The sequence below is a fragment of the Hyperolius riggenbachi genome, chromosome 5 (assembly GCF_040937935.1).
Source record: "Hyperolius riggenbachi isolate aHypRig1 chromosome 5, aHypRig1.pri, whole genome shotgun sequence".
Classification (NCBI taxonomy): Eukaryota; Metazoa; Chordata; class Amphibia; order Anura; family Hyperoliidae; genus Hyperolius; species Hyperolius riggenbachi.
This window is the reverse complement of record NC_090650.1, coordinates 331,830,373-331,851,302: the sequence shown is the minus strand read 5'-3', so window position 1 is coordinate 331,851,302 and position 20,930 is coordinate 331,830,373.

The window sequence follows — 20,930 nt, the reverse complement described above, 5'->3', positions numbered from 1 at the left end:
GTTATGTAAGTAGAACAAGTATTTATCTACGTATATATGTGTTTTTTTCCTGGGATACTATGGATGTCCCTGCTACTTTAAAATATTGCTAATGCACTGAATGTATGCACCCTGAAACATCATAGCAGCAATTAAAGTAAGCGCTACCTAACGCTTATTAGAATGGTGATCATATTGCTACCCACAGTATTTATATAATTGAAAAATTATGTTAAAAAGGGAATATTTATAGCATGTGTTGCTGGTATAGTAGTATTGCCATTAATTGAAATAATAATAATAATTAAAAAAGAGCACTAGTAGTATTTCATATAATATCTTTATAGTTTTGTTACAGCTAAAGTAACTTAATATCCACCATTATTATACAGTTAGGCATGGCAAGGCTTTACATCACCATTGTACTCATGATTGACCATCTTATGGGCAATGCTAAGGTGTCCCTCTAGACTCAGCAGGCCTTTCATCCATAAAACTGTGCACAGGAACGATGGATGTACCGGTACTTCCCATCTGCAACCATTCATATCCTTTATTCAAGCTGGAGAATGATCTAGCAAACCTGGACTGGTTGTTAGGAATTGTAAGCTATAAGGTGACAAATAGTCTATGACTAGGGTCATATCAGAATATTATGACACTGCAAGAAGTTTAGTAAAGTTGTAGTTATGCAAATGTAGTCAATTTTTTTTTTTTACTTTTAACAAAATCCATTCTGTCTTAAAGATAACGTCTTGCTGTAAGCCAATGCATTCCACTACAACAGCACAAATTTTAGTTCACTTTTTTTTTAGGAAATATTTGCTATAATCTGATTTGGTGCAAGTAAGAGGTGCAAATTTGATTTCCCTAATAATAACAAACACTTATTAAAACCTCTAGTTGAGGTTTAATATAGTAGCTGGATAGCACACTGGTTAAGGGCTCTGCCGTTGACATGGGCAACCAGAGTTTGAATCCTGGATAGTGTCAGTACTTATTCAGTAAGAAGTCCTTAGGCAAGACTTCCTAACACTGCAGGGTGGCCCCTTAAAGAGAAACCGTAACCAGGAATTGAATGTCATCCCAATCAGTAGCTGATACCCCCTTTCCCATGAGAAATCTTTTCCTTTTCACAAACGGATCATCTGGGGGCTCTGTATGGATGATATTATGGTGAAACCCCTCCCACAGTGTGATGTCAGGACCATGGTTCTGACATCACACTGTGGGAGCCTTGTTGCATTGTGGGAAACAACAGCTGTTTACAGCTGTTTACAACTGCCAAAAAAGCAAGCAGCATCTTCTTCTACTGATTTCACAATGGGCATACACTGACTAAATCATTCATACATAATTATTGTAAAAATGAAGCACTTTTTTGTTACATTATTTTCACTGGAGTTCCTCTTTAGGCGTTGTGTAGTGTGAGGATGCAGGGAGGGTGGCCGACATAATTCCTCCCTCCCTCCCTATGTGTCCCCTGCAGAGTAGGGCACAGCATGGGTTATGAGAGAATCTCACCTTTTCCCAGTGCGTCCATGCTGCTCGGCAGCTGGCCACTCACTTTACTTCCTGTTTCCTGCATGTCGCGTAATTACACACATTAACATGCAGTGATCAGCGGGCAGAGAGAGACCAGCTGCTGAGGAGCATGGATGCATCAGGATCAGGTGAGACTTATTTACAAGCTGCACCGCTATGCCCTACTTTGTAGGGGGACACAGGAGGAGGGCCCATGGAGAGGGTGGGAGGCATTATGTCAACCCCCTTCCAAACAGGGTACCACCAAACCACCAGGAATGTCACAGGGGAAGGGGGAGTAGCATTAGTGTGCCACCCCCTCTAACCCCTCCCCCCCAAAAAAATCCATTTGATTTTGGAGGGGGGTGTCTATAAATAGTCAGCACCTGGTGTCGAATTCCCTAGGTACACCAGTGCTTAATTACATTATGGATCCTATTAAACCAGTATCTTGTCACTAGCGCAGAAATCTCTGAATCCAGTATTTTATCCTAGAATGCCTTGTATTCTGTTTTCTAGCTGCAGCACATGATAAATAGAGAACTGGGATGTGCTGTGTAGAAAGTTTTACTTCTGTACTTGGCAGATTTTATTCTGAGTGGGGGTTTAATCTGAGCTTTAATGTCCTCACAGAAATAGTGAATGCGATTAATTTTTCAGGCAATGTCTACTGTAGACGTATGTCAAGCCCTATCAATCATTTTCTCTTGTTGTCCTGGCTGTGAATTGTAAATGTTGCTGTGTAGGTGTGAAATACAGACAGATTAGTAGAGGTGTATCAACAAAACACGATTAAACATTAAAGAGAAGGCTGCCAGCACTGGGGGGCCATTTTCTAAAGGTTTGTAATAAAATATTGCTGCTGCAGCAGGATTTCTTTTTCCTCTATGCTGTTCCATTGTGCACCATTTCTTTTTATTTGAAACACAATTAGTTTTGCTGTTTTATTATTTTAAACGAGATTCATTATAAAATACTGTTCTGCAGGCATTTTTGGAAGGCAGTGAGGCTCAGTGCAGGAATAGATTGTGGGGGTCAAGAAATTAGGTGGAATTGGTTATGTCGTATTTAGCATTACAGTAGTTGTGTCTAGGTTTACTGTTTATGGTAATACTTAATATTAAGCATCATATAATGGATCGATGCAGAACTATGTCTGTTGTACTGTGTCTAACATGAATGCACTACATTCAGAAAGTATGATGCAGTGAAAAAATGTTTTTGCTTTAAATCTACAACAACTGCCTTCATTTATCTGGGGTTGTGGTCACATGATTATGGTTGCAAGAAGCTGCTGGCAATGGGTGCTAATAGAGAACTTCAGCACCTATTAATACTGGACTGCATGTGAGTTGGTAGCTCCCTGTTGGCATAATCACATGACCACAACACAGGAATAATGAAATGAAGGCTTTTAGCTTTAAAATGAAAGTTACTTTTGCTATGCAATTATGTTTTCTACTACAGGGAGTACAGGTCATCCATTATTGACAAAGTGTAGGTTGTGAATGTAGTTTTGTTTAAAGGGAACCTGAGGTGAGAGTGACATGGTGGCTGCCATATTTATTTCCTTACCAGTTGTTTGACAGTCCTGTTAATCTTCTGGCATATGAAGTGTCTGAGTCAAAACCCTGGAACAAGCATATGGCTGATCCAGTAAAACCTGAGTCAGGCTCCCTGCACACTGCAAATCCGTTTTCCGATTCCGATTCCGATTCCGTTTCCGATTCCGATTCCGATTCCGTTTCCGATTTTCCTTGAATACATTCAACAGAAAAACGGATCAAAAAACGCAGCATGCAGTTAAGATTAAAAATCTGAATCGGAATCGGATGTAAAAACAGATTAAAAATCTGAATCTGAATCTGATTTGCTTGCAGTGTGCAAGAGGCCTCAAGTGGGTCAGAGTACCTGATCTGCATATGCTTGTTCGGGATCTATGGCTAAAAGTATTAGAGGCAAAGGATCAGGAGAAGTGCCAGGCAACTGGTATTAAAAGGAAATGGTAGCCTCCATATCCCTCTCACCTCGGGTTCCCTTTAAGATTTGGCGAGGTTGGTCAGAGTTTAAGTTTGTCAGACAAAGGATTGAGGGATAGGTGCACTGATCAGGCTAAAGCTATGTCAGTGGGAAGGAGGATCTCAGTTAGTAGGGGAGTGAGGTTAATGTTAAGCTTTCATGATGCAATAAAGTTAGTGTTAGGGATAGGTGAGGGGTAACGGTTCATGTTAGGCACACCAGCAGGTTTATAAAGCAGGGGACTCAATTTTCCCAAGAATTTTTCTTTCAGATAAAATCTCAAGAGCCACCTTATACTGTATATCAAATATTTTCAATTGTGACATTTCATGTTGCCACAATGCATAATTACTTATGGACCATTTTTGTGATATTTTAAAGTACACATGTAGTGGTTTTAAGCACAGTGTGAAGGTGCCCACTAATGATACAATCTTAATTGTACAACCACTTTTATAATAAAAATATGAGGGACTACCTAAAGTAAGTGTGCAAAGTATTTTCACTCTATTTACCCTTCTACTACATAGATTTGGTAAAATTGCACAATCAAGATTGTATCATTAGTAGACAACTTAAGTCTACATGCAAACTAGCAGGCACCATGGTTGCCCAAGCCAAAAAGGGCTCTTTCCCCTTTGGTCACTATGTTAACGTGTTTACTGTGGCATACCTAAAGGATGCAGTAATTATGCGCATGCGCAGTACGTGCCAGATGACGTAGACATGCAGGCACGAGTGCCCGCGCAGGCGCAGAAGAGCTGACCCCCTGGCAGGTCGTTGGTCATTACGGGCGGCCATCGGGACACCGAGGAGGACCGGTGCTGTGGCGGGGGACTGAAACGGTTGCTAGGGGCTGGAAGAAGTCCCAAGTGAGTAAACACAGATTGTAACTGTCACCTCAGAAGTCCTTTAAAGAGGATTGAGCTTCATCACAATTAGTAGCCAATACCCCTCTTCCTATGAGAAATCTCTACCTTTTCTTGAACAGATCATCAGGGTGGTCTGTATGGCTGATATTGTGGTGAAACTCCTCCCACAGATTGATGTCAGGACCTAGGTCCTGACAGTTTGCTGTCTGTGAATCTCATTGTATTGTGGGAAATAACAGCTTTTTCCAACTGCCAAGCAACCAGTATCTCCCTCTGTGTATATGTATATCTATAAAAATAAAAAACAACCTTTTAGACTATTGCATTGTTAGGGGGCGTGGTTATAGATAATGGCAGTTGGTGCTGTCTGTTTTCTTCTCTTGTCTGCCAGTAGTAAAGATGATCATCTACATGCAGGCTGATTGTGGATCAAACAATATGAACACACTACATGGCGAATATCAATAATTTCTTGATGTCTCCTCTATTTTTTAAATTCTCATTTTGCAATATATTGATTAATTTTTTTGCCCCTTTTTGCCAAAGGTCCTCTTTAAGAAATTGGTGAAAAGAGAGACAATTTACTGTTTCTTCTAATTGTTAATATATTCTGCAATGATTGTTAGGGACTAGAATGCAAAAACCAAGGCAGCATGTAGCTGAAGGGATTGCATCAACTACACATATTGACTAATGTCAGCTGCAGAATTTCTTAACTTTTCTTAGTAATTTACTTAGTAATGTTTTTCATATTATTGCAAAGTCATATATCTCACTTGCGAAATGTCAATAACTGATTGAGTTATATGTCAGTAGGAAACAATGCATGTACAGTGTACTGTAAAGTAAGACATATACAGTTTGTTGAAAACCAAAACAGGTTTTAAAGCTCTTGAATATATTGCAAAGAAAAAAAAATAGCTATCTCACTTTCATGAAAAGTACTTTTGTCTTCCAAATTGTATTGTGCCTGTTCTGAGATCAGTCATCTCATCTCGCACCTGTCTCGCCATGTCTCATTGTCTGTTCCTATAATACTGCCTTTGAATACCCAGCCATCTGCAACAGCTTACCTGTATTTCCATGCCTCATTGACTGTCCAAATGTCATCTTCAAACATATTATTTTTGTCTCTTACATCTAATTCACCCCCCCCCCCTACTCTTTTTGTTTTGTGCCAGGGCCACAATATATTGGTAGAAGAGTTTTACAATTTAAGATGATGTTACTGAATTCAATTATTCTAATTAATTATTACATGCATACAAAATATGGTTATAATTTATTACTGAATGAATAATGCTTCCAAGTACAGGTGTGCTACCTTTTTTCTATTAGATCCTGATGACATGATGATAACTCTGTTGCTCTTCAGGTAAGAGGCAATTCATGTAGTAGTCATGTGATTTTTTTTGCCATACGTACTTTAAAGAGTAACTTTAGGAAAAAGAGAGATCAAGAAATGATTGATATTTGCCATGGTATTTGTTCATGTTGGTTGATCCACAATGAGACTGCATGTCATCATCTTTACTACTGGCAGGGAAGAAAAAACTAGACAGCACCAACTGCCGTTATTTGCACAGAGGAAGATTCTGGTTGCTTGGCAGTTGGAAACAGCCGTTATTTCCCACAATGCAACAAGGTTCACAGGCAGGAAACTGTCAGGACCTTGGTCCTGACATCTCACTGTGGGAGGGCTTCACCAATATCAGCCGTACAGACCTCCCTTCTCTTTTTGAGAAAAGGAATAGATTTCTCATGGAAAGGGGGGTATCTGCTACTGATTGGAATGGAGTTCAATCCTTGGTTACAATTCCTCTTCGACAGGGACTTGAAATGTGAGACACATAAAGGGTACCATTACTGATCATGCCTAGCAATGTCTGTTTACATCTTTCTCATAAGAATAAGGCAGGTTTACCCCTAATCTGGTGTAGCATAACACAGTGTGAAAACACTAAATTGCTAATGCTAACACAGTGTTAGCCTAGCACTGATGCACAGCGCACATTTATGTACAGTATTATAATGACATTGAGTCAAAATGCATACAGCTGTGTGTTGCAATACATATATTGTGCAGTTCAATTGACATGTATTGGAGCATGCTGCACCGTTATTTGCATTGTGCTACACTAGATTTGGTGTAAACCAGCCCTAAGCACTTCATAGTAATATCAGGAACTCTTGGCATAATTAAACATTTATTTGTATATTTGTCACCTGTTGCTAAACCATAGAGAAAGTGAGATTGAGCCTTAATGTCTGTTTCATTGTAATTAAAGCCCAAGTTCACCTCCCATTTTTAATTTATATGGTATTAAATATGCATTAATTAGTAAAGCACTTGTTTTTGTACATTGTATGTCTGTACTGCAATAAATCTGTCTAAAATACCTGGTTTGTTCCTCTAGCTCAAGTTCCTGTTAGGGTGACAGTGCCATGTTATTAAACATACAGCTGTCCAAAATCCTCTCCCTAGACCAGTGATCTGCAAACTTGGCTCTCCAGCTGTTAAGGAACTACAAGTCCTACAATGCATTGCAGGAGTCTGACAGCCACAGTCATGATTCCTAAAGGCGAAAGCATTGTGGGACTTGTAGTTTCTTAACAGCTGGAGAGCCAAGTTTGCAGATCACTGCCCTAGACTAATCTCACATGGCATGAGGCAGACATGAAGGGGCTATCTGGGTACAGCAGACATTCTCTCCCTATGTGCACAGACTCCACCTGCCTCCTCTCTCTTCTGAAAGCTTAAAGCAAACCTGAAATGAAAATAAACTTATGGGATAATTCATTGTACATTATGTGAAGTAGTAATTATAAATGGAACATAAGTAACATAGAACAGAGGCTCATATTTTCATTTCCAGTTTAGCAGCTGAAGTTTGAAGACTGCATTCAACACAGCAGCAGTGACAGTCTGGTTCATTCTGCTGGAAAGGAACTCCCACACTGCTGGCAACAGGAAGCTAAGAGGACAAGAGTAGAAGCTAGCCAACACAATATTTTGAATACATTTGTTGCAAAAAGATTGGAATGCAAAAAAAAAAAAATGAGTGCATTGCTAATTTATGCAAACATACCACAATTTGCATACAAATTGGAATCAGAGTTGGGGTTTTAACATTGCAAATAAAACAAAAGTGATATTCACTCGATTTACTTGTAATCTATAAGATCGTTTAGCAATATCATGATCCAAAGTCCTTTTCAGGTCAGTATTCTGGCGCAAGGGGTGTGGGTTGGATGGGGTTGGGAGCGTTGACCATTATGGATCAACTCCAATGCCACTAGATGACCTATGGACACAGGTATGCATGACAGCTTTTATATTAGTTTAATTCATTCTACAAAAGTTCAATATCTATATTGAGTACATATTCAGAAATGTTTTTTTCTACAGCACAGGTAAAATATACAAGAGCACTGTAGTTTGCCCATTTATCTACTATTGTATCATAAAATAATGATCCACTGAATAAAATACATGAACAGATGAGATATTATGAAAAGCCTCACTGAAAATAATTAAACTGATTTCACAAATGGAAAACAGTGTTAGTTATAAAAGTCAATTACCTTGACACTAACAGCTACTCATTGACATAAATGACATCACCAATCATGCCGGAGCTCCTGATTACTGTGATAACAAATGGGCAGAGCCATGTGATGATAACTGGAGAATACAGACCAGGGATAACTTATGCACCTTTGTGTATTTATTATTGATGAAGGCTGCAGTAACAGATTATGTGTCTGCCTCTCAGACTTATTAGTGAATGAGGCAAGAATGCATGGAGAAATGAAATGAACAGTACTTGTTACTTAGATATTTTGAAAGATTTACTTTAAATAATGCTTATGCTTCTTAATTAAAAGATTCCCTACTATCTGAATGTGTTGTATAAGCTGTTTTCCCTTTAAGGTTGCCATGTGACTGCATTGGGTCTTACCTGTGTGTGAGTTACTTATTTTCCATGACTTCATTATACATATAGTAGAATACAGTAAATTCATCAGGATACCCAATTTCTTTTTTTTTTTAATATTCAAAGCTTTATTGGAAATATTTTATCAAGGCAGTACAATAAATGTATATCAATACAATATAACAGAGCCATGACATTATTCTTATAACGTGTACCAAGTACCCAAAACATCTTCTACTAGTGCCCAAAGACTAAACTGTTTATTATCTATTATGTAAACATGGTACTTGTATCCTGACATACCCCAATATTCTTCCTTATGAAGCTTCTGACTTATATAACTAATAATATGTAAATAAAAACAAAGTGGAACATATTGACCGAAGGAAACCAACCTTATGTCTTTGTAATACACCCACCTTAACATTATTCTCCAAATCTGTTGCCTAACCTGAATATGAATCCGATCAACCCAGGTTGTAAAGTTAATATTTTCAGGAGGTTTGTAGTAATAGTGCAAACTCCTCAGAGTCTCTCACCGACTCCCAATATGACCATGTTTTTTTGAAAACTTCCACTCTATTCAATGCTAAATGGGCCAAGTCTTCCATATTGTGAGTATAATCCAGCTCCTTTATTATTTCCCTAAATGCAGGAGGGGATCGTTTCTTCCAATGTCTTACAATGACACTTTTTGTTGCATTTAAAATATGTCTTATAATGGACTTCTTATATTTTTTCATTGACCACTCATTTAAATGAAGCAAATAAAGCTCTGGTGTGAATGGAATATCTCCGTCTACCATCAATATAATTAGACTTTACGTCCTCCCCCATAAATCTCTAATGTTTGGATAGGACCACAGGATGTGCACAAGTGTGCCCCCCTCCTCACCACATCGCCAGCATCTGTCGTCTGTATCTGGGAAAACTTTTTTAAGCTTATCTGGTAGGATACCCAATTTTACATGAAATATCCTGGTTTCAGCATCAGAAACACTTTGTATAGCTATATTGCTGGGCAATAGGGGTGGGGTTAACCCCCTTTCTTTGACAATGGACATGGGTGCTGTGCTAGGAAGGTCTGGTATTGCTTAGGTGGAAGAAGCTCAGCCATTCTACACAGGTGCAATGGGGAGAAGGGTTCAAAGAGACTTTTTTTTCATTTTTTGCTAATATGTTTACAAAATTGTATTACAATTATTATTTTTTACTGCAGCAGTCACTTTAAAAAGTGCAGATCCATGATCCAAGCAGACAGAGAATCTTTTATTTTCCATACATATTGGGCTGCTCAGCCAATCGACTGGTCATGCAAACATGGCCGAGTATGAACTACACTACAACCCATATCTCCTGTATCTGTAATGAGTGATCATTATGATATACAGTTTTTACTAGAAATAACCTATAGTTATGTCTTTTTCACGCCATTGGCCTTAATTCACTAAGCAGTTAGACTAGTCTACAGATGGTTTTTAGTCTAGTGATGGTTTGGTGTAATGTTTTAGACCTGTTTTTAGACCTGGTCTAACATGCCATAAGTACACAAAACACAAAAAAATCGGTAACTTATACATGGGTAAATTTCTAAGGCAGTTTTCACATGTGAATTCCACCCTTGATTTGTCTAATTTTTACACTTGTCTGATCCTTCATTTTGAGATTTTTCGCTTTTGTTTTTTTTTATTTGTATGCAGTTTTTCCATCCATCCCAGTAAAGTTAATTTACATGAGGATGTATCTAACTAACTTCAAAACCAGATGCAATTTTTGCAAAACAAATGCAATTTTTCTGCTTTTTCATTAACTTACATTATTGTGAATCACACATAAAAAAGCAACACTGCAGCACAATTAAAAAACGCAGAAAAAGAAAAAACGCAAGTCAAATGTGATGCCATTGAAATACAGTACATGTGTGACGAACGTGAAATCGCAAGTGCACACGATGCACGCTAAGACCATGTATGCACATATACACACACCTACAAGAATGCTAACTTCATGCAAGGAAATATAAATAATCAATAAACATAAGTAATGAGGCTGTTCATGGATTACTTGTCACTGTGTATATTAAGTGTTTCAATTATTCCTCTTTAGTCTGATAGATAAATGTGTGCCCCGGCTACTTGGCAGCCTAAGGAAAAATATAGAACGCCTGTTAAAAGCACCAGCTAGCTGTTGCACTGCATAAATGGATAGACTGAAACACAGAACTTGCTATATATTTTCTTCCTGTTCATGTTTGATGCATCTGTAGCATTTATTAGGCAGTTTGTTGAGGTTTGACAAAGTAATTGTCTAGCAAACCAGAACCATAATGACATTTTTTCTGCTTCAAACAAAAGGATGTGTTATTAGAAAAATATTCAAGTAAATGGCTTAATACATCAGCTTTTCCCCTACAAACACAGCTAATATATGTATTGTATTACCTATAACTTATATTAATAAATGGTTTGAGTGAGCATGGAGTGCTTTTTTTTTTTTTGCTATTTATTTATATAATAACAACAAAAATGCCAGTGTCCTTTTAATTATCAGCATATTCCAGTTTTAAGTTACGCTGAGTGGATCGTTTCGCTAAGCGACACATGAGTTTGTATGCCAAAGGGGCATACATAATTCATTAATTGAAAACATATATTCTTTCACAGATGTACAATATATTCTGCCAACGCTCTCCACTCATTCGCTCCTTGATTCCTAAGATTTCATCGTAGAGCTCTCCCCAGATATTTGCGTTTGAAAAAAGCCACAAGATTTACAATCTGTCCTTGAAAGTGCGGCATTCAGCACATACAATCTGGGCACAAAGTTTGAGCTGCTGATGGTGACAAAGCTCTAGTCAGTGTGCTGAATCGATATGTTAGAAGAGACACACGTGTTTTGTAAAGCTAGGTTTTGCATATTGTGGCCAGCTGTGTGTTGTCAGCTTCAGTCTTTTTTCAGCTAAAGGCTTATAGAGTGATGCTTTTTTAGATATACAAATATTTAGTACTATACAAAAATAGATCTTTAAATGTTTCAATCTGGAAAATATGAAATATTATAAACGTTCATGTTTTGCTGCTGTCTAGGAAAAAGAAAAGAGTGTTCATGTGTACAGAGGGAAAAATAAACAATAAGCCTTAAAAATTGAAGATAGCACTAATGAGGTGATTACACTACTTTCACACTCGCATTATAGCGTACAAAGGCACACCTCTCACATTTTTGTAAATATTTTATTATTTCTTTTCATGGGAGAGAGCTGAAAAAGACATGACACTTTGAAACAATGTAAAGTAGTCAGCGTGCAGCTTGTATAACAGTGTACATTTACTGTCCCATCAAAATAACTCAACACACAGTCAGTGAGTACATCCCTAAGTGAAGAATGTTAAAATTGTGCCCAAAATGTCAATATATTGTGCTTCCTTAATTAGCTTCTAGCACTGACTTAAAGAGGAACTCCAGTGAACATTTTTACTGTTGGCAGGTGATGTAGCTGCTGCATGGTTTTTTGGCAGTTGGAAACAGCTGTAAACAGCTATTTCCCACAGTGCAGCAAGGTTCACAGACAGGAAACTGCCAAGAGTACGTACTTTTCTTGTTTCTTGTGGGAGGGGTTTCACCACAATATCAGTCATACAGCGCCCTCTGATGGTCTGTTTGTGAAAATAAATAGATTTCTCATGTAAAAGGGGGTATCAGCTACTGATTGGGATAAAGTTCAATTCTTGGTCTGAGTTTCTCTTTAACTCTCTTGAGCATGGTGTTCACTAGAGCTTCACAGGTTGCCACTAGAACCCTCTTCCACTGCCCCATGATGAAGCTGCTGGATGTTGAAGACCTTGTGCTCCTCCACCTTTAGTTTTGGGATGCTCATTAGGGTGTAGGTCTAGAGACATGCTTGGCCAGTCCAGCACCTTTACCCCTTTACCCTCAGTTTTTTTTTTTAGCAAAGGCAGTAGTTGGCTTGGGATGTGTTCAGGGGTTGTTATTATTTTGGAATACTTCCCTGCAAGCCAGTTTCAGAACGGAGCGGATCATGTTCTGCTTAAGGATGTCACAGTACATGTTGGCATTTATGGTTCCATCAATGAACTGTAGATCCCAAGTGATGGGCATGGCAACACTCCTGAAGCCCCAAACCATGACACTCCCATCCCCCTGCTTGACTGTGAGCATGACACACTTTTCGTTGTACTTCTCACCTAAAACTATTGACTACCATGACCCCTGGGAGGGAAAAAGTCTATTTGTACAGAATTTTGATATTTTTCACTTAAGGGTGTACTTACTATTGTAGCCAGTGGCTTAGACATTAATGGCTGTGTGTTGAGTTATTTTGATGGGAAAGCACATTTACACTGTTATACAAGCTGTACACTGACTACTTTACTTTGCATTAAAGTATGCTATCTTCATTCTTGTCCTCTGAAAAGATATAATAAAATATTTAAAAAATGTGAGAGGTGTACTCACTTTTGTGAGATACCGTAACACAACCCCCCCAAAAAACATTTGCGGTTGCAAGTAATGTAATGCATACAATGAAGCAACTGGTCACCTTCACTGACTAACACTGTGTGCAGTGGTGTATCTAGGGATTTGGCTGTGTACTCACATCACTGCACTGTGTCCCACAAGATGCACAATGGCATAGTGGGAACCGACACTTAGATGTCATCCGTGGTGAGATGGTATACCACAAACTTTTCTCACTGGAGTGATTGACTGTCACATTTTCACCGCCATTAGCAGTGTGAAACAGGCCTCAGGCTTCACTGAAAAATTGGAACAGCACTTCCAAAGTTTATTTAAAAACCAATAGGGTTTGTCAACTACAGCTGCAAAAAAGGTAGATTTACTTATTTAATTTTGAGCTGACATCTATGTTGTTTACTAGCTGGGGATAGAGTAAGAAGTATATTTGTTGCTGCAGTGCCTGGAGGTTTGGTAAAAGTGGGACAGGACGAGGTTAGGGATGAACAAAAAGATACTATTCTTACCAGGAAAAGGTCCTCCCAGCAGATTCGTGAAAGAAGTAACATTTTAGAGACACCTGTAGAATTGGTGAGCTGACATATTAAAACTTGAAATGCCTGGGATTGAGCGGATAATTAACTGTCATGTCATAATTAGCAAAACCAATGCAATACACATTGAGGTAATTAAAACTAGAAAAAAGAACAAGGTGAGCACTTTATTACTAGCAGAGACTGTACCCAGTTATAGTTTTAACTTTTTTATAGACTAATACCAGTAAAGCTGATATCTTATGAGTGATATAGGAATGGTCATTATGAGTATTGATGAGCACAAATTTCGCATAATCTTAGTTGTGCGTCGCAGTTTTAAGCCTTTTGGGAATGTAGGCATCTGTTGAGTAATATATAACTTGCTATTGTCAGCCAAAAACTACAATCCTTTGGAAAGGTGACCAATGACCATTAATGACCCAATCTTTCTTGCCTACTCTTACCGTCTATGTAATATAAGGGATTGCCTACAGTATCCATTTAGTATAATAATTTAGTTTAAGCCTCTACTACATAGATTTGGTAAGATTGAATCATTAGTGGCCACCAATAGAACCATTTCAATTTCTCACAATCCACTTGGAGTTTAAACAGAGCACAGTTCCAACATTATAGTACATGCCCAGCTGCCTGCTAGAAACATTAGATGTACATTTTTTCGGACTATGATTTCAGCAGAATTTTACATTTTTTGTTAATAAACTTTCAAGACTTAAGCTATGTACACATGCTAAATTAAAATCTGCTGGGAGAGAGGATAAAGACTGCCTCGAGAATCTAGTGTGTGTGCTGGAGCCCTCTGATACCATCTAAAGATCCAGCATGCTGGATCTTTCACAACATTCAACACCTGACAGAACCCAGAGTGCCTTGTTCTTCAACTCAACCTGCCTGCTGAAGCTGCTCCATCATGCACTGCATGTCTTTCATCTGCCTCCCACCTTAGCAACATAATACGTCCCTAGCCTACAGGCTAGTGAAGCACATGTACAAATTTGGGAGGTATTCTAATTGAGGTGATCCACTGGGAAATCTTGTAGACAATTGCAATAAATTGCAGTAAACTCACCGCTGCTAAAAGAAAAGGGCCCAACAAGCACATACATAGACTACAAATTTGCCCACCAAATTATCATCATTAGTTTAAATACTATCCACACCACCAGCACAATAAGTTTAGTAAAGCTGTTCCCAAAGCCTAGTGGCTGAAAGCCGCAAGGCAAGTGTCCTGTTGTGAAATTTTAGAATTTACCGGTCATTAGTTATTAAACTAATGACATATTTCGGAGGGTAAATTGGTGATCTACCGTATGTATCCATGTACTTGTTGAGCACTTTGAATTTAGTATTGGTGAGTTTGACATGAATCATTGCCATTAGCGGCAGTTGCAGTTGTCAATGAGTGTTCCCGCTGAGTCACCTCAACAAGATCAGATTTGGCCCCAAACTATGTTGATTTCTATAGAGATGGGAGGGGGATGAGCGGGTAGTATAATGCCAGTCTGGGGGACAGAAATAGCAACTGAGGATGGGTTTTTCAGACCTGTCCAATCCTCTAGTTTCAGAGGCGCTAAACTTCTGTCTAATAAGTACCTTCAGTTATGCACAAAGCAGCGTCAGTGGAGAACATTTCCACAATCAGGATGACTAGTGATAAATATTTATCTGTTTCACTGCCTGAGCAGAAGAAAGGTAAACTGCTAAAAGAGGAAAACCAAGAAATGACGCAGTCATAAGACAGATAAATACTGTATGTCTGCAGCACCCACATAGCATCAGGGCCGGCGCTATCATAAAGGCAAAGGAGGCAGCTGCCCCAGGGCCCCAGAGCTTGTAGGGGCCCCCAGTGGCTACAAGAGGAAAGAAAATTCAAATCGACCTTATAGTTTTTGAGAAAATCGATTTTAAAGTTTTAAGGAAAAAAAATACACATTTAAAAACCAGCCGACTTTAATAGTTAATAGCAAATCCACCTTAAATTATAGAAACCCTTAATTTGCAGGATATGTTAAGGAGATCATTGGGAATAAGAGGAATTTTTTTTTTCAAAAAGACCTTATAGTTTTTTATAAAATCGATTTTAAAGTTTCGAAGGAAAAAAAGTATACTTTAAAATGCGTTAAATGTCACTTTTAGTACCTAACGGTAGTGTAATACATTTCCTGACGGGGTTTCCAGGGGGTCCATACGCAGCCGCATTGCTTTGGCCAGGGATCGCTATACAGCCGCAAAATGGCTGTATGAAGATCCCTGCCATTTTTTCCTATTTTCCCAATTTTTTTTTATGTTTAGAGTGTGGTTTTTTTTTTTTTTTTAAATTATGTGGGGTCCCCCCTCCTGAAACTTTTTAACCCCTTGTCCCCCATGCAGGCTGGGGTAGCCAGAAAGTGGAGCTCCGACCGATTGGGGCTTCAAACCCTGACTATACCAGCTGCAAAAAAGGTCCCTTAATGCCAATTTTTGCTCCGGGGTATCTGTTGGGGGGGCCCCCCCAGGTTTGCCCTGGGGCCCCATTGTTGCTTAAACCGGCCCTGCATAGCATAACACGATAATCAGTCAGCATACAGAGGAGAAGCAAACAATTAAAACCTTTATACATATGTAATGCTTTTTTCTTGTCCGTTGTGTCACTCTGATTGTGTAATTGGCTGCATCACATATTTGCATTGCAGATATACTATGGTCAGACCTTAGGACAGATGATAAATATAATACTGTCAGGGCTCATTCACATTAGGGGCGTTTTTGAGATTTTCAAAATTGCCCTGAATGCGCTTGTGCAATGATTCTCTATGACAAAGTTCACATTTGAGCGGTTCATTTCCGATGCGCTCAGATAAGCGAAGCATGGGCAGTTTTTTAGGCGACTCCGCCTCAATGGAAGGTATAGGAAAACGCTCACAATATCGCTTTGTGCATTGATTGTGTGAGCGTTTTTTAAGAATAAATACATTGTATTTATTCTTTTCCGGATCAAAGAGTTCACTTCCTGACTAATGTCAGGATGTACTATAACGACGTCAGGAAGTGAAAAAATGCAATTGCTCTGCAAAAGCACTTAGAAAAGCGCTTAACAAAAACGTCCAACGCACAGAAATTAAAAAGAAAAAACGCCTCAACACACGGCCAACACGGACATCCATGCAAACGGATCGCAATGTGAATGAGCCCTTAAAGTGAAAATCATGTTGATGGTGTTGAGCCCCTGTGCTGCCCGTGGCTGCAAAACAAGTGGATATGTGTAACTTTAGGGAGATCTTTTTGTATTATAAAAAAGTGTGAATCAGAATAAATATTTACAATATAACAGCAGAAAGATACTACATGAAGCTCTATTATGGCAAGCTAGGAGGGGTATGAGATTGTCACCTTTCCTGGAAAAATATTGGCATTAATATTTTTTACCTATGTTGGGCTTGGGGAGTATGTAACATTGTCACAGTTAGTTTGTTATAGTACATTTTGAGATTAAAAAACAAGACCTATACACAAAAACCTGAATACGTATTTTAATTAATTAAAAGCAAAAAGGAAAATCATTTATACTCAATTATGGAGTACTACCAAGTACCAATAAATACATATGCGTCCCACAAGACGGACTACGTAGAAAACCCTGTCTATCATAAAGGAATACAGTATGCTATAACAATGTAATAAAAAGCAGAGATGTGACCCTTGTCAACAAAGGTTCCTATAGTCAAAGCCAAGATTTTTCCAGAAAGCTTAGATAGGCTCTTGTAGGCTTGTTAGCTTGCTCCTAGCTGATTGTTATTGCTAAAAAAAGGACCCCTCAACAGCTCTTTTGAGAGCTAATCTTGTTCTTGTGATCTTTTTTTTGTGTGTGTGTCCCACTGACACTTGTGTTGCATAGACTGCCTTGGTAATACCTACTGTGTGTGCCACTGCTAGGCCCAGCACATTCAGTGACTACCTGTGTGTGTGTGACAGGTGCACATTGTAATACCCATCACTGCATATACCTACTACCTGTTGTTCACTTCAGTGCACCTTACAACCTACATGAGCGCACGCAGTGTCACTGTGCCTGTTCGGTACCTGTCTGTGTGTGACAGGTGCACATTATAATACCCATCACTGCATATACCTACCTGACAGTCACTGTTGTTCTTTCATTGAGTTACCACAGCCCGGTAACCATATGGGCTTGAAAACTGCCACAGCCTGCACTCTGGCCATGGTGCGCACCAGTCCAGCATGGCCGTCACTACACAAACAGTTGTTTGCGGTGCGTTACACAGTGAGTTTGGTGTGTCAGTGTGAAGCAGTACTCTAATTACACTCCCTGATTGATGTATACACATGCAAGATGTTTTAAAGCACTGGGCTTGAAAACCGCCACGGCCTGCACTCTGGCCATGGTGCGTACGAGTGCAGCACGGCAGTCACTACACAAACAGCTGTTTGCGGTGCGTTACACAGTGAGTTTGATGTGTCAGTGTGAAGCAGTACTCTAATTACACTCCCTGATTGATGTATACACAAGCAAGATGTTTTAAAGCACTGGGCAATGCCCCCCTCCAGGTGTTAGACCCCTTAAAAACATCTTTTCCATCACTTTTCTGGCCAGCATAAGAGTTTATAGTTTTCAAAGTTCGCCTCCCCATTGAAGTCTATTGCGGTCCGCGATTGTTCGCGCGAACCAAACTTTTGCGGAAGTTCGCAAACCGAAAATCGGAGGTTCGGGCCATCTCTAATGCTGGGTGAGGCCAAGGGTAAAAGGAGGAGAGGACAAGCTCATGTGAGAAGAGAAAGGCCTGGCATGCTGTGGTCCATGGGGTTGCAAACAGTTAGACATGACTGAATAGCGACTGAACAACAAATGCTATAAAAATATTGAGAAAGTGATTCAGCATATGTTTACTCTATGCTGTAGCTATGTTCCTTATTTTAAAATAGTAGCCAGTGTCCATATATTTGTAAAGGGTAATCTTCCCTCCTATGATTTTTGAAACTTAATAAATAATCAGCTTCTGTTTTTCAGAAGTAAAGCTACCACTACCCCTCTTCCCAGTCACCCTCTCCCCATCTCCACTAAGAGCTTCTAGTAACATATGACTCTCCTCACGGCTACAACATCAGTTTTCTTCACAACAGAGATTGCATTAAAGAAAATGTGTGACTTTAATTTAAATTAAAATCACCTACTTAGCTTGGGAGGGGGAAAACTCTGGAAACTCCTTCCACTGTTCCTCCTTGTTCCTTCAATCCAGAACTTGCAGCTACCCAAAAAAGAAAACAATAACTTATGCAGGTGTCTGTGTCTGCCCAGTACAGCAGACCCAATCGGGCTCAGCTATTTCCGCTGGCACCCTAGGCAAAAGCCGCTACTGAGCCTGCATGCACCAGCGACAAATGGATCTTTAGGAGTCCCAGCGCTATATTCCGTCTGCTGAGGAGCCTCTTTAAGATCCAGAGGCTTTCCCCTCCCAATGTAAGTACCCCCCAGGGGCACTTCGTTCCCTTCAAGATCATTTTCACTTATTTATTTTTTTCTAGTGATCCCTTTCTCATGTATACAGTAGATAACCCGGAGGAAAACAGAACTCCCTTTCATCATCTCTAATGGTAACATATATTCATTTAGGAAGCTGTAAATAAACCAGTAAACATACAAATAACATACTGGAATAATAGTGAGTGGGAATACAAAAAAAAGTTTCCAATTCCTGACTGAAATACACTATTCTTCGCTTGAGGAGAGGAGAGGCAGGGCTGCCATTTTACAGTCAGTCTCCACACTGCAGTGATTTTCACAGTTCAGTAGCTGCAGCTTCAATAGAAATGTGAAGTTTCCTATGTATAATAAATACATCGATTTTCTTGCAGCTAATAAATAAAAAGAGATGTGACTACACTGTTTTCTAGGGAAAATATCTAAGTAGCAGACACATGCCCTTTGATGAGATATAGCATGCTGCCTTGTGTATTTACCTTGTCTATATACTGTAGTGTCTGACACGAGCTATAATGGTATACTAGTAATTGCATTTATTTACAGCCTTGTGTATTTACCTTGTCTATATAGTGTCTGACACGAGCTATAATGGTATACCAGTAATTGCATTTTTTCTGTTGGAGGTGCTTTGCTATTACACACTTACATGCTGTATTTGTGTACAATGCTCTGCAGATTAACCACAATAGAAAATATAATATGATAGCTTTGTAACATGACCTCATTTTCCTCTTAATGGACATGTCATAGAGCAATTTGAAGGATGATCTCTTTATATTTCAAGGGTTACAGGTAGTGACTAATAGGGCCTGGTTTACAAAAGCCACAGAAAGCAGCAATCACCTGAGATTGGCTGAAAGTTTGGTGTCCCCAAGTTTAGCTATCCCACCACCAGAAATAGCAAAGGTGTTGCTGTAAATATAGGCCCCTGCCCCCCAAAGGCATAGATGTCCCCCGGATACCCCCTCCCTCCAGAAATAGTCGCATGGGAGACCAAGGCAGCTGGACATGAGTGTCATTATGCTGCCGCTGCTGTTTCTTTGCATGGAGGAGGAGGAGAGCACTGGTGGGGGGCCCTAGTACAGTGATGGAAAAAAGAAACCAGGCCCCCTCCAGTGAACAGCTGAAACCACCCACCCCCTCCCACCCGGCACTTTCTGTTGTGACTCTGCTCTGGGCTCCCAGATTCTTTCCACTTAAGTTAGCTGCCCAATGCACACACGCACAGTGTGCAGAGCACAAAGCTTGCAGTTGACAGAACTTTTGATGGGCAGGTGGCTTTCAGGAATAGCATTGTCGGTACCCTACCCATGGCAGCCCTTAGCATTCTGGTGACCTAGGCAGTAGGCACTGGACTTGGGGGCCTTCCCAGAAATCTGGCCCTGATGGGACTTAAAAATAAGGTTTGGGGAAAATGGTTCATGTGATGGGATTTTTAAAAAAGGATAGAAAATAGGTAGGTTTGTTTTAGTTCATAAAAAATGTTTTAGCTAGATATAGATTTTTCTTCTTGACCCTTTATAGTGAATAAGTAAGAGAAAAGAAAATGACCTATTTCACCAATGGGAAGTGTTAGTTTGGTCATTAATCAGACTAAAAATTCTTAAGCCTCGTACACACACACGAGGCAAGTTGCCCAGTTACGATCGGGACTTGATCCCTCTGGCATAAGTGCAGAGCCAATACTGCACAGTTGCATTGCTAGCTTAGAGGCTATGTGAGGGGAAGAGGTCCAACAGAGCAGAGCACAAGGAGTGTCATGAGGCAGACGGGGAGATTAAGGTGTTAAGATTCTCTTCAGTCCCTGTTGACCCTCCCACGAAGGAAGAGGCGTTACCCAGTAGTGGAGTCTAGGTGACCACGGGTCTTCACCCACACTCCCTTGAGGGGAGTGCAGGACCACAACCCCAGGAGGGGGATGTGGAGCTTCGCTGCCTAGTGCCCTACCAGGTCACTACTGGGATTGCCTCAGCGAGTGGTCGGGAGAACAGGTGACACTGATTGTGGAGTAGACTTGGTCCGATGGAGGCTAGAGATTCCAAGGCCGGTGGAATATGCTGAAGTCGAGATAACAAGCCAGTGGTCG